Below are 12,605 nucleotides of genomic sequence, written 5' to 3' on the forward strand. Positions count from 1 at the left end.
CTAATCCACATCATACCTGGGAACTTAAAGCAGTTCATGTAAGGTCAACAGCCAGTTTGGGGGAACTGATGATTACTTACGTCTCAGGATTGTGTGTCCTTGAAGGTGAAGGTCAAAACACAGGTCTTGTCTAGACATTATTGTATCTTCGTGATGTGTACAAGCGATATTGGACACCTTGCTGGGATTCAGGAATTCATCAAGGGATGTCAGATACAAAGATGGCTGGCCATGTTGAGGAAGTGGAACCCACTGTTGGTAAAACAGCAGCATCTAATCGGCTGATGTTGACAGGACATAGGAGGGGTTTGTTAGGCTGCCTCGTGTTACTTTATGTGTGACTAGACCCTCTCACTTCCTGGACATTCTTGTACTGTTGTGATGCTTGACATGTCCGACCCCCTGCCACTAAAATGTTTAGGCAAATCAAGATCATACAAAACCAAATATACAGTAAAACCTGCCAACTACACTGTCAACTGTCTAATCCGGCACACTGTCAAAACCAGCATAATATTTTGGTCCCACCATTTACAACGGAAAATGATTGCCACTGTCTAATCTGGCACCCTGTCTAAACCGGCATTTTATTTCGGTCCTGTGTGATGCTGGTTTAGACAGGTTTCACTGTAGTTTCCTTGTTTCCATACAACAGATGAGAAACGCTTCTATTGACAAAAAATGAATTACAGTTGCTTTTATGGAAATGCTTTTAAAAACTCAACATTTATGAATAAATTTTTCACATTATTTTTTTTTGAATTGATTTATTTCACTTCTTAAAATTGACAATTCTGCAATGCTCATCAGCATGAACTAAGACATGGTACATAGGTACATTTTTCACTCAAACAGTACAGCCCCAAAGTTCAAAAGGGTCTGGCAATTTCACTTTACTGAGTGTTGTTCTACACAATTTTCAGTAGACGAGATACCTCATGATTGACAATTTCGAGAAACATCTCTCCCAATCCTTGTTGCTTGTTTCATATTCATTTGTTTAGTCACGGTCCATCAGGTTGTCCTTTAAAGAAAGTCGTTGGGATATAAAAATGAAAAACAGGTTTCTTTTTCAGTCTACATCAGGCAAAACCTGAAAACATGGAAACATGCTGTTTTCTTTGGCCATAACAGGGTGAAGAACATGAATGGTTGATCAGGTTGTTTTATTTTTGCATACATCATCCTTTTTACATATCGCGGAAACATCTTCAAAAGAATGATACATACTTTAGATGAAATTTGTATAAAATACAATACAAGCAAGTTTTAGGTTGAAGGACGAAGTATACAATTATCTGTTTTTGCCCTCCCTCCTTTCCTTCATTTTTTCTCATTCTCTCATTTAAACAACAAAAATTATTGGAATTGGTCATGTGTGAATGGTTTCAGTAAATCTAGAATGACTTGCTTTAAATATCAAAGGAAGAATATTGTTTCATACATTACAGCAAAGCATATTTTACCAACTGATGCATCCTCCATGCTGTTTACATATTCCATACACTGCTTAACTTCGAATTTTAAACCAGAAATAAAAACATGGCCGTCCACTCCGTTGCCTTTGGTTACAGCATATCAAAGGCAGATCTTGCTCCTGCTGCCTGGATCAGCTACACACATAGCAGAGAGCTTTGCAAACACGTGCCGAGTACAGGTGCCAGGTAACTGCTTCCATGGCAGCCTGTGAAAGCATGACAAGCCCAAGCACCTGCTTCCTCAAGCAAATAATACTCCATTACGGCATGACACCGAAAGTTAAAAAACTGACAGTATTCCAAGAGTGGTACCAGGTTAAGATGACCTTATTTCAATCCCTCAGAGGATTATATGTTTCAAGAGATTATATTTTAAAGTAATTTTTCACTGTAAAAGTGCATCTGTTGACTCAAGCTCTTATATATAATGGCTTTGCCATGGGGACACCAGGCAGTTGTAGTGCTGGAGCAACAGGCTAATGATACAGCTAAGACACCAGGTGGTTGAAGTGTTGGCATATCAGGCTAATAATAATAATAATCAGACACCGGGTGGTTGAAGTACTCATACATCAGACTAATGATACATCTTAGACAGCAGGTGGTTGGTGTGGGCACATCAGACTAATAGTGTTGGCACATCAGGCCAATAGTGTTGGCACATCAGGCTAATAGTGTTGGCACATCAGGCTAATAGTGTTGGCACATAAGGCTAATGATACAGCTCAGACACCAGGTGGTTGGTGTTGGCACATCAGACTAATAGTGTGGGCACATCAGACTAATGATACAGGTTTGACACCAGGACAGGTGGTTGATGTGGGCACATCAGGATCCGTTGTATCATTGCTTCATTAACTAATGTCAACATTAAACCCTAATGATACATTAAATCCTTAATGCATCATTAGTTAATGGCATCATTAAAAACGGTTGTATCAAACACTTATTAGCGTATCATTATCTAATGACGTCCTAATGTAAATATTTTCATTAAAACCGGGGATTCCCCTAATTTTTTCCCACAATTCCGCGCTGTAAACATGTAAGTGTTACTCTCGGTCGTCTGTCAAAATGGCATCTTTAGGGCTAAACCTCGGAACAAAAAACAAACATTTCGACTGCTGTGAAGAAACTCATCTAAATAATTCTGATACAATTCCGATAAACCTAGAATCGATTGGGATGTTTTGGAAAATACACGAACACGAACGCCGAAGTGAGCTTTCGGCCATATTGGATAGTGTTTACAAAATCAAGTTTCGCTAAGGCCAGTCATAGGACGCCTATTACATCATGTATATTTCATATTCAGTTGTGACAAATGCATCGCTGAATTCCTCATACATTTAGGAATCAAATTCCAAATGGTCTTTGTCACTAAAACAAAGTGTCTAAGAAAAAACGAAACATATTGGGTGTGAAAACGGGACGTTGTGCTCATAACACAGCGCTTGCTAGAAATATAAACAAAGCAAAAATCAGATTTTATACTGTGCAGCATTTTCTCAATTTTTTAGACATCAGTTCGTCTATTCGTAGCATGCATGAGCTCAATATTTTTAGAATATCCACGGAAAGAGTATCGTAGCAAGAACTAGAAAACTTAAAACAGATACAATAATGAAATTTGATATATTCATACGAAAGTTCTGTGCAGCGTGACGCCATGCGAGACGCAAAATCATGGAGAACGACATAGGCAATTATCGGCATTTCTGACTTTTTCAATGAAAACAATAAAACAAACAACCATGCACGCGAGATAGTCAGAATGTTTCTGATTACTTACATCATACATTTATGGACAAAGGTTTCCTCAAGAAAATCGTGGGCACCCATATCCACGAAGCCGCCATTTCATGAGAAATCGGTCATCGGTAGTGATGTCATACATCAACATTGTTGGACATATGTGGCAATTTCTTTGAGGTGAAGGTCGGTTGAATAAGAGTAAACACAATCACACTGTCCCTGCGGATTACACTTGTATCATTAATGTATACTTTTATGATCGCTCACATATGGTTTCATGAAACTAATTTCATTATCAACATTTAGTATTTTAAACCTAAGTAAAACTGACATAATAAATAAAAATTATTTATTTATTTCATGAAATGAATATATGCACACGTTTTTAAAGGATATGTCTTGTTCATTGAATTTGTTTATGTTGTGTTATAGACAAAACAATGGCGATATAATCATTGGCCAGGTGCCGTTTATCACAAATGTTTTGAGTATCATTGTTTTCGATAATTCCGTGAACAAAACATCAAGAAAATAGTGTGTCCTTATTCACAGCAAATTCTCGCCAAGTGATCTGAGTTACAATGACTTAGTATGAAGCATACCGGAGTGAGGCCCCCTTATCTTTATAAGCGTGCAGACCTTTATGTAGCCATTTGACGTCATAGGGGAAAATCCATTTTCAACACATATTGCGAGTCACTTTTAAGATTGAGTGTATAACGCTATACATAAGCACACAAACTAATTTAATACATACCTATGTCATTCAGGTATCAGGCAGAATTTTGTTTCGCTCACACTTTCCGTGAAAGATGCCAAATTGAATATATAGTAGCACAGTACTTTTATCAGTGCACCATAAAAGCAGAGAAATTTACTGTTTTTAACGCATAACAAAATTAGGAGTAACATTCAGCAGTGTCTACTTTTCAAACTGAGTTTATACCATGAGATACGACATTTAATCATCTACATTTCTGTGTAATTTTATAGCTGTAGGTAGATCCAGTGCGGCTCAAACAAAATTCTGGCGTAATGTTCACTTTTCCAGGACGTTTAATTATGCTCTAATGATACCCCAGGACCTTCATTAAGTTAATGACGCACTAATGACAACAGAGCATCATTAAAACGTTAGTACAACAGAATTTAATGATACATTACTTAATGAACGTTTAATGGCACGTTAATGCTTCATTAAAGTTTGATACAACCGGGTCCTGGCTAATAGTGTTGGCACATCAGGCTAATAGTGTTGGCACATCAGCCTAATAGTGTGGGCACATCAGGCTAATAGTGTGGGCACATCAGGCTAATAGTGTGGGCACATCAGGCTAATAGTGTGGGCACATCAGGCTAATAGTGTGGGCACATCAGGCTAATAGTGTGGGCACATCAGGCTAATAGTGTGGGCACATCAGGCTAATAGTGTGGGCACATCAGGCTAATAGTGTGGGCACATCAGGCTAATAGTGTGGGCACATCAGGCTAATAGTGTGGGAACATTATAATCCTTGGTTTACCAGCACCAATATATCTGTGCTTGCAGACATCTATGGCATACATCATTGTGGGCTCCCACTAAGCTGCACATGGTCACAGACTGAAATACTGTTAACTGTTTGTTGTATAACACTGCACTCAACAGTTATATAGCTGTACAGTGGCCGCATGTAGATAGATGTCTGGGCCTGACAATTCAGTGATCAATATTGTGAGCAAAATTCACTCAATCCAGGTGCAAGGACAGTTGGTGTAATGGGTCAAGTCATTGAGATTGACCATCTCTTACAAGTGAGTGAATAAGTATGATATGTACTTTCAGCAATATTCCATCAGCTTTATACATTGTACCCATTATGGGAATCAAACTCAGGTTTCGGCATGACAAGTAAACACTTAAACCACTAACCTACCCCACCACCCCACACATCTAACAAGACCAGCATAGGCTGATGGGAATCTGTTCTAATCTGGAATGCCCACGACTGTTGAAAGTGATATTACATTACGCTCACTTCAACAGAGGATCACTAATGATAAGTTATTCTTGTATAATTTGAAACCGATTCCAATTAAAACTAATGACATTCTTTCTATGTGGAGGTTATGTTTCTATTTCGCCAAAACAAGCATAAATGATAATGATGTGTCCATTATGGCCATACAAAATATGTATGTTCAAAAAATGATTTGCAAATGTTCTATTTCTACTGCTGTCATTCATATTACATATTGATTGGGAGGTAAGAGTGTGTGTGTGTGTGTGTGTGTGTGTGTGTGTGTGTGTGTGTGTGTGTGTGTGTGTGTGTGTGTGTGTGTGTGTGTGTGTGTGTGTGTGTGTGTGTGGACTGGTTTTGAAGTGGCTAGGAGTCATGCTGACTTACTGTCAGTTATTATATCAGATGAAGAAACAATAAACTAAAATAGAAATAGCACTTGAAATGAGGATTCTTCAACCTGAATTTTACTGCATTCTTTTAATATTTTCTTTTTATGTTTTATAAGAAATTGGAACTGAAGGATGACTGGTCTTAAATTGAAAATGTTTGATGTTTCCTGGTTTGTAGGACACTGCTTCAGTGAGTTTTACCCCATGACATGAACTTCAAGACCATTTTCATCATGTTTCACATTTTGTATACATGGTGCATGCTGGGGGAGTTGTGGATTGTTGCCATGGCAGTGAGTGATTACTTCATTGGAAAATGGGGTTTAGCTGATATACTAGATACCCTTATGAATGGGGTTAGATATACCCTATCCCCTAATGAATGGGGTTAGATATACCCTATCCCCTAATGAATGGGGTTAGATATACCCAATCCCCTAATGAATGGGGTTAGATATACCCAATCCCCTAATGAATGGGGTTAGATATACCCTATCCCCTAATGAATGGGGTTAGATATACCCTATCCCCTAATGAATGGGGTTAGATATACCCTATCCCCTAATGAATGGGGTTAGATATACCCTATCCCCTAATGAATGGGGTTAGATATACCCTATCCCCTAATGAATGGGGTTAGATATACCCTATCCCCTAATGAATGGGGTTAGATATACCCTATCCCCTAATGAATGGGGTTAGATATACCCAATCCCCTAATGAAAGGGGTTAGATATACCCTATCCCCTAATGAATGGGGTTAGATATACCCAATCCCCTAATGAATGGGGTTAGATATACCCTATCCCCTAATGAATGGGGTTAGATATACCCTATCCCCTAATGAATGGGGTTAGATATACCCTATCCCCAATGAATGGGGTTAGATATACCCTATCCCTAATGAATGGGGTTAGATATACCCTATCCCCTAATGAATGGGGTTAGATATACCCTATCCCCTAATGAATGGGGTTAGATATACCCTATCCCCTAATGAATGGGGTTAGATATACCCATTCCACTAATGAATGGGGTTAGATATACCCATTCCCCTAATGAATGGGGTTAGATATACCCTATCCCCTAATGAAAGGGGTTAGATATACCCTATCCCCTAATGAATGGGGTTAGATATACCCTATCCCCTAATGAATGGGGTTAGATATACCCTATCCCTAATGAATGGGGTTAGATATACCCTATCCCTAATGAATGGGGTTAGATATACCCTATCCCCTAATGAATGGGGTTAGATATACCCTATCCCCTAATGAATGGGGTTAGATATACCCTATCCCCTAATGAATGGGGTTAGATATACCCTATCCCCTAATGAATGGGGTTAGATATACCCTATCCCCTAATGAAAGGGGTTAGATATACCCTATCCCCTAATGAATGGGGTTAGATATACCCTATCCCCTAATGAATGGGGTTAGATATACCCTATCCCCTAATGAAAGGGGTTAGATATACCCTATCCCCTAATGAATGGGGTTAGATATACCCTATCCCCTAATGAAAGGGGTTAGATATACCCTATCCCCTAATGAATGGGGTTAGATATACCCTATCCCTAATGAAAGGGGTTAGATATACCCTATCCCCTAATGAATGGGGTTAGATATACCCTATCCCTAATGAATGGGGTTAGATATACCCTATCCCTAATGAATGGGGTTAGATATACCCTATCCCCTAATGAATGGGGTTAGATATACCCTATCCCCTAATGAATGGGGTTAGATATACCCTATCCCCTAATGAATGGGGTTAGATATACCCTATCCCCTAATGAATGGGGTTAGATATACCCTATCCCCTAATGAAAGGGGTTAGATATACCCTATCCCCTAATGAAAGGGGTTAGATATACCCTATCTCATAATGAATGGGGTTAGATATACCCTATCCCCTAATGAATGGGGTTAGATATACCCTATCCCCTAATGAATGGGGTTAGATATACCCTATCCCCTAATGAATGGGGTTAGATATACCCTATCCCTAATGAATGGGGTTAGATATACCCTCCCCTAATGAATGGGGTTAGATATACCCTATCCCCTAATGAATGGGGTTAGATATACCCTATCCCCTAATGAATGGGGTTAGATATACCCTATCCCCTAATGAAAGGGGTTAGATATACCCTATCCCCTAATGAATGGGGTTAGATATACCCAATCCCCTAATGAATGGGGTTAGATATACCCTATCCCCTAATGAATGGGGTTAGATATACCCTATCCCCTAATGAATGGGGTTAGATATACCCTATCCCCTAATGAATGGGGTTAGATATACCCAATCCCCTAATGAATGGGGTTAGATATACCCTATCCCCTAATGAATGGGGTTAGATATACCCTATCCCCAATGAATGGGGTTAGATATACCCTATCCCCTAATGAATGGGGTTAGATATACCCTATCCCCTAATGAATGGGGTTAGATATACCCTATCCCCTAATGAATGGGGTTAGATATACCCTATCCCCTAATGAATGATATACCCTATCCCCTAATGAAAGGGGTTAGATATACCCTATCCCCTAATGAAAGAGTTTAACTGATACGCTAGATGCCCAAGTTAAAGGGTTTAACTGAAATAAAAGATCCCTAAGTGAAAAGGATTTAAGGAATATACCAGTAGGGGTGAAGTGGTACAAGGCCTTCAGTTCGGTCCGTTTCAGTTCGGTATATGAGATATGATCATAATGCAAAAAATTGACAACAAGAGCCAAACCTTACATTGTTTAATAACATGGAAAAAAACAGTCATGATGTTTGTTATTCTAAAGGAACAAAACTGTCATTTTATGACTAGATAGAAATGACGGTACGAAAACACCAAATTTGTACAGAATACCAAACAGAAGGCAAAATACCGCGGTTCTCCTAGTACCACGGTATACTGTTTCACCCCTATATACTATACACCCTAGTGAATAAGGTGAAACCAGTCATATCAATGCTCTAAATAGACAACGTTTGCAAACCCACAAAATCAACTGTAGATAAATGCCCATTGGTGGAAACAACAATTTTTCTAATTACAAACATAACACTTACCTTTCTGCCAATCTTCCATCATTTTGTTGTCCAGTTCTGAAATGTATGAAACAAAACTATTATTATTACTGTAATGACCATTGAACAATAAAGTTAAATATAGAACCGTTTAATTTACTTGTTATTGAGATTAGTCTGCACTTTCAGTTGTAAATGCAGAAACACTGACCCAAAGGGCCGGTACCTCACAGACTGACACTTCACAAGTGATTAACTTCCAGTAAAAGTAGAATTTGCGCTAAAGGTGAATGAGGTTTACTGGAAATAAATTGATTTTTCACATTGTGCAAATCATATGATGCTTGATTCTTTTAACAGTCATTTCCATTAATAGAAAGGTTCAGATTTGACTGCCCTGTGGTCAAAAGGTTTTTAAAACTTTAACAAAAATATTTTACCACAAAAAATTATTTTAAGAAGAAGATAAGAAGTCTTCATTAAAATGAATATCAAATCTCATCAGTCAATCAGTATCAGATCAGAGTGAGTTAGTGAGTTTAGTTTTACCCCGCACTCAGCAATATTCCAGCTATATGGCGGCGGTCTGTAAATAATCAAGTCTGGACCAGAAAATCCAGTGATCCACATCATGAACATCGATCTACGCAATTGTGGCCTGGGAACTGATGACATGTGTCAACCAAGTCAGCGAGTCTGACCACCCGATCCCGTTATTTGCCTCTTACGACAAGCATTGGTTACTGAAGATCAATATTCTAACCCGGATCTTCACGGGTCGTGTCTGATCAGAAGATATTTACAAGCCAACTAAAACTACAGCCCTACTATTGAAGCAGAAGCCAGTCTGCCAGTGGTTTGGTTGTTGATTAACGTCACACTCAGCAACATTCTAGCTATATAGCGGCAGCCTGTAAATAATGGAGTCTGGTCCAGACAATCTAGTGATCAACAGCATGAGCATCGATTTATGCAAATTGGGATACGATGACATGTGTCAACCAGGTCAGCGCCTGACCAACCGATCCCGTTAGTCACCTCTTAATTACAACAAGCATGGGTTGATGATGACCAATTCTTCACGGGTCTGTACCACAAGGAATTATGTACATGTTGATGGCCCAGTGTGACAGTGTAGTCTGGTAATACAAAAAACAGTTGAGGTGAGTTGAGGTGAGGTGAAACTGGGTTTTACGTCGTGCTTGAGAATATTTCGCTCATATGACGACGTGCATGCGTGCGTATGTGTATGTGTGGCTGCTTGTACTAGCCCAGGCTTAAGCTGGTTTTATAGTGCTACCCCACTGAGATACCATTGCGCAGTGAAGCATGAATACCCCACTCAGACACATTATACTGACTCCGAGCCGACCATGCCTTGTTGTACCCATTAATGCCAAGTGCCAGGCAGGGACCAACAAGTACCATATTTTAACATCTTTTGGTATGAGGTGGTCGGGAATTGAACCCGCAACCTTTAGCTCTCTGGCAGACACTCTAACCACTACACCACGGAGGCGGTCAGAAACAGTTGAAGGCTAGGGTGTAATGGCATCCAACACAATTCCCTATTTTGAACCTAGATTGATTGAATTCTAGATTCTTATTGCCCATCCATTTTCACTGTGGTGACACCAATTATCATTAAGCTGAGATAGAGCGAACGCTTCGACCACTTGGCTACCCCACCTTCCCATGGTTGGACCGAAAACCTGTTGCCAGATAACATGCCTAACAGAATCTCACATGTCTATCAGCAATTTGAGCCAAAATATGACTGTAAAGGACTATTGATCTTGGCAAACTTCACCACAGCCTGACAGACATGGGCACAAATAAAATAACAGATTCTTCTTTCTCCGGAAGCATGAAAGAAATGATGTACAACATAAATGTAAGTTCAAGCAAATTCAGTGGCAAGGATGTGTTGCCTCATCACAGCTGGAGCTACAACTGAAACGTAGAGAAGGTGCAGTCCGACAAGCACTGCGCATCACTATCTGCACATGTGCATCTCAAGTGGATTATATTCTGACATATTTACAGTTGATGCTGCACAAATGTCAGCTTGTTGTAATTCGTGTTTGTCATTTATTGCCTCGTTTTCCTATAGTTGCCAATTTGTTGGAGAAGATCAGATCATACTCTGATTTCAAGGATTAGAGATTCCGGATCATTCATTGCTTGATATTTACTGGAGATTTATGTACATCTCACTGATTATCACTGATCCATCCATATAGCTTTTTCCTCTATTTTGCCTTTCCCTCCCAGTGGATGTGTAACTTCTCCAGAAATCAAAGACAGATTTACGGAGACTGACATGGTACATTTTACCTTTACTTAAAAAAATTTAAATCAATATTTGTCATGTACTGAGTCTGCCCTGATGCACTTAAGGAGGAGATATTATTTTGTTATATTTTGTGAAATATTAGTGGTAGAAGTAGATTATTTTAAGTTGTAAAACTTTCTTTAAATTCCTAATATTAAAGTATCTCAGCTTAAAGTATTGCTTCCAAACTAATTATGCAACACAAAGTAAATTGAGATAAGTTCTTACTAGAGCGGTTGGCGACTCTCAACTGATGATACCTACATTATGAATTTTCTGAATAGGGATTCAAACCCAGTTTTCTTACGTACCCAAGGGAGGCAACTCTGCAGAGCCCTTCACGACTGAACCACTCATGCCCTTATAGGTCCTAAAGTTGTAACGAGTGCCTTAAACAAACCCTGAATTGTATGGTATTGCAATACTTTGTCAGAATAGGACTTCGGGTTTCAAAGATTTTAGCAATATTCCAGCAATGTCACGGTGGGGGGACACCAGAAATGGGCTTCACACATTGTATCTCCTCCTTCTGAACAAGGGTGGGGAAGAATGGCCTAGCTTGGCCAGAATCTCCCCATTTTGATATATAAACAAGGGTGGGGAAGAAGTGGCCTAGCTTGGCCAGAATCTCCCCCTCTTTTCATAGAAAACAGAACAAATTCTCTTAGTTTAAACATGGTGGAAACTTATGCCTAGGGAGGAAAACTTTAGCCTAGCCCAAACTTTCCTTGGGGTAAGAATATCCTCTGACAAAATTTCCCCGGGGAAAAACTGGCCAGCTATAACGGGTCTTCAGTGGACATTTTAACCATTTCTGGTGTCCTCTGATGTGATATTGCTGGAATATTGCTAAAAGCAGCATAAAACCCAACTCACCTACTCCCTCTGTTCAGATGATAGCACTAGCTTATGTAATAACACTTGAAACCTGTGAATTGTCCTGTGTGATCTAACCTTTTGCCATACAGTGAACTATGGTTATAAGAAACATAAAATTAACAATACTTTTAGTTCATTATAACTGTAATTCGTTAATACAGCAGCATATGCCCCTACCCCACCCCACCCCAAGTAGTTAAAGTTTAAAGTTTAAATGCCACTTAAGGAAGATAAAGTTTAGCAAATGGTGATAATATTCACTTGATCAGATTTCTTTTTAAACTTCAAAAGAAGAGCTACTCTAATTTAAATATTAATTTGTTTTCATATTAATTTCATGATTTACAGTATCTTTGGCTATACCAGTGTGGATATGGTTCGGACAAACCAAGGTGAGCAATCAGGATGAATCTTGAATTCAAACTCACACATCACAGGTTTCTGCACAACAACAGCTCTGCACAGTGAATTATGTGACACTGACAGTGTAGTGTTGAACACAGTAAGTGTGGAAGTGATAAATAAAACGTGCAAGGACTGCAGTAGAGTCCTCCTTTAATTTGTCAAGACACACCCTGAAATACAGTTACTGTGCAATTGTTTAAGGTAGGGGTTAAATTTAACTTACTCACTGTCAGCCATGTTGCATTTGTACAGTGGAACACAAAGAGCTTTGCTTTGATGAGGGTTCACCACAAAGACTTTCCAGCCTTGATTAGTTCTTTCTCAC

At 39.1% G+C, this 12,605-nt stretch overlaps 1 protein-coding gene and 1 long non-coding RNA gene across 2 annotated transcripts in view; both read right to left on the reverse strand.

The window, feature by feature from the left end:
- LOC124270176 (integrator complex subunit 13-like) overlaps nucleotides 1–12,605 on the reverse strand; it is a 414,381-nt gene that overhangs the window by 191,679 nt on the left and 210,097 nt on the right. The window lies entirely within an intron of this gene.
- Nucleotides 1–12,605, reverse strand: part of LOC124270181 — a 146,241-nt gene that overhangs the window by 45,198 nt on the left and 88,438 nt on the right. Inside the window, exon 3 of the long non-coding RNA XR_006896700.1 lies at nucleotides 8,704–8,739. This is a non-coding gene — a long non-coding RNA (uncharacterized LOC124270181). The remainder of the gene's footprint in view (nucleotides 1–8,703; nucleotides 8,740–12,605) is intronic.

Source organism: Haliotis rubra, unplaced genomic scaffold (assembly GCF_003918875.1).
Source record: "Haliotis rubra isolate DU_JTF1 unplaced genomic scaffold, ASM391887v1 Scf15, whole genome shotgun sequence".
Classification (NCBI taxonomy): domain Eukaryota; kingdom Metazoa; phylum Mollusca; class Gastropoda; order Lepetellida; family Haliotidae; genus Haliotis; species Haliotis rubra.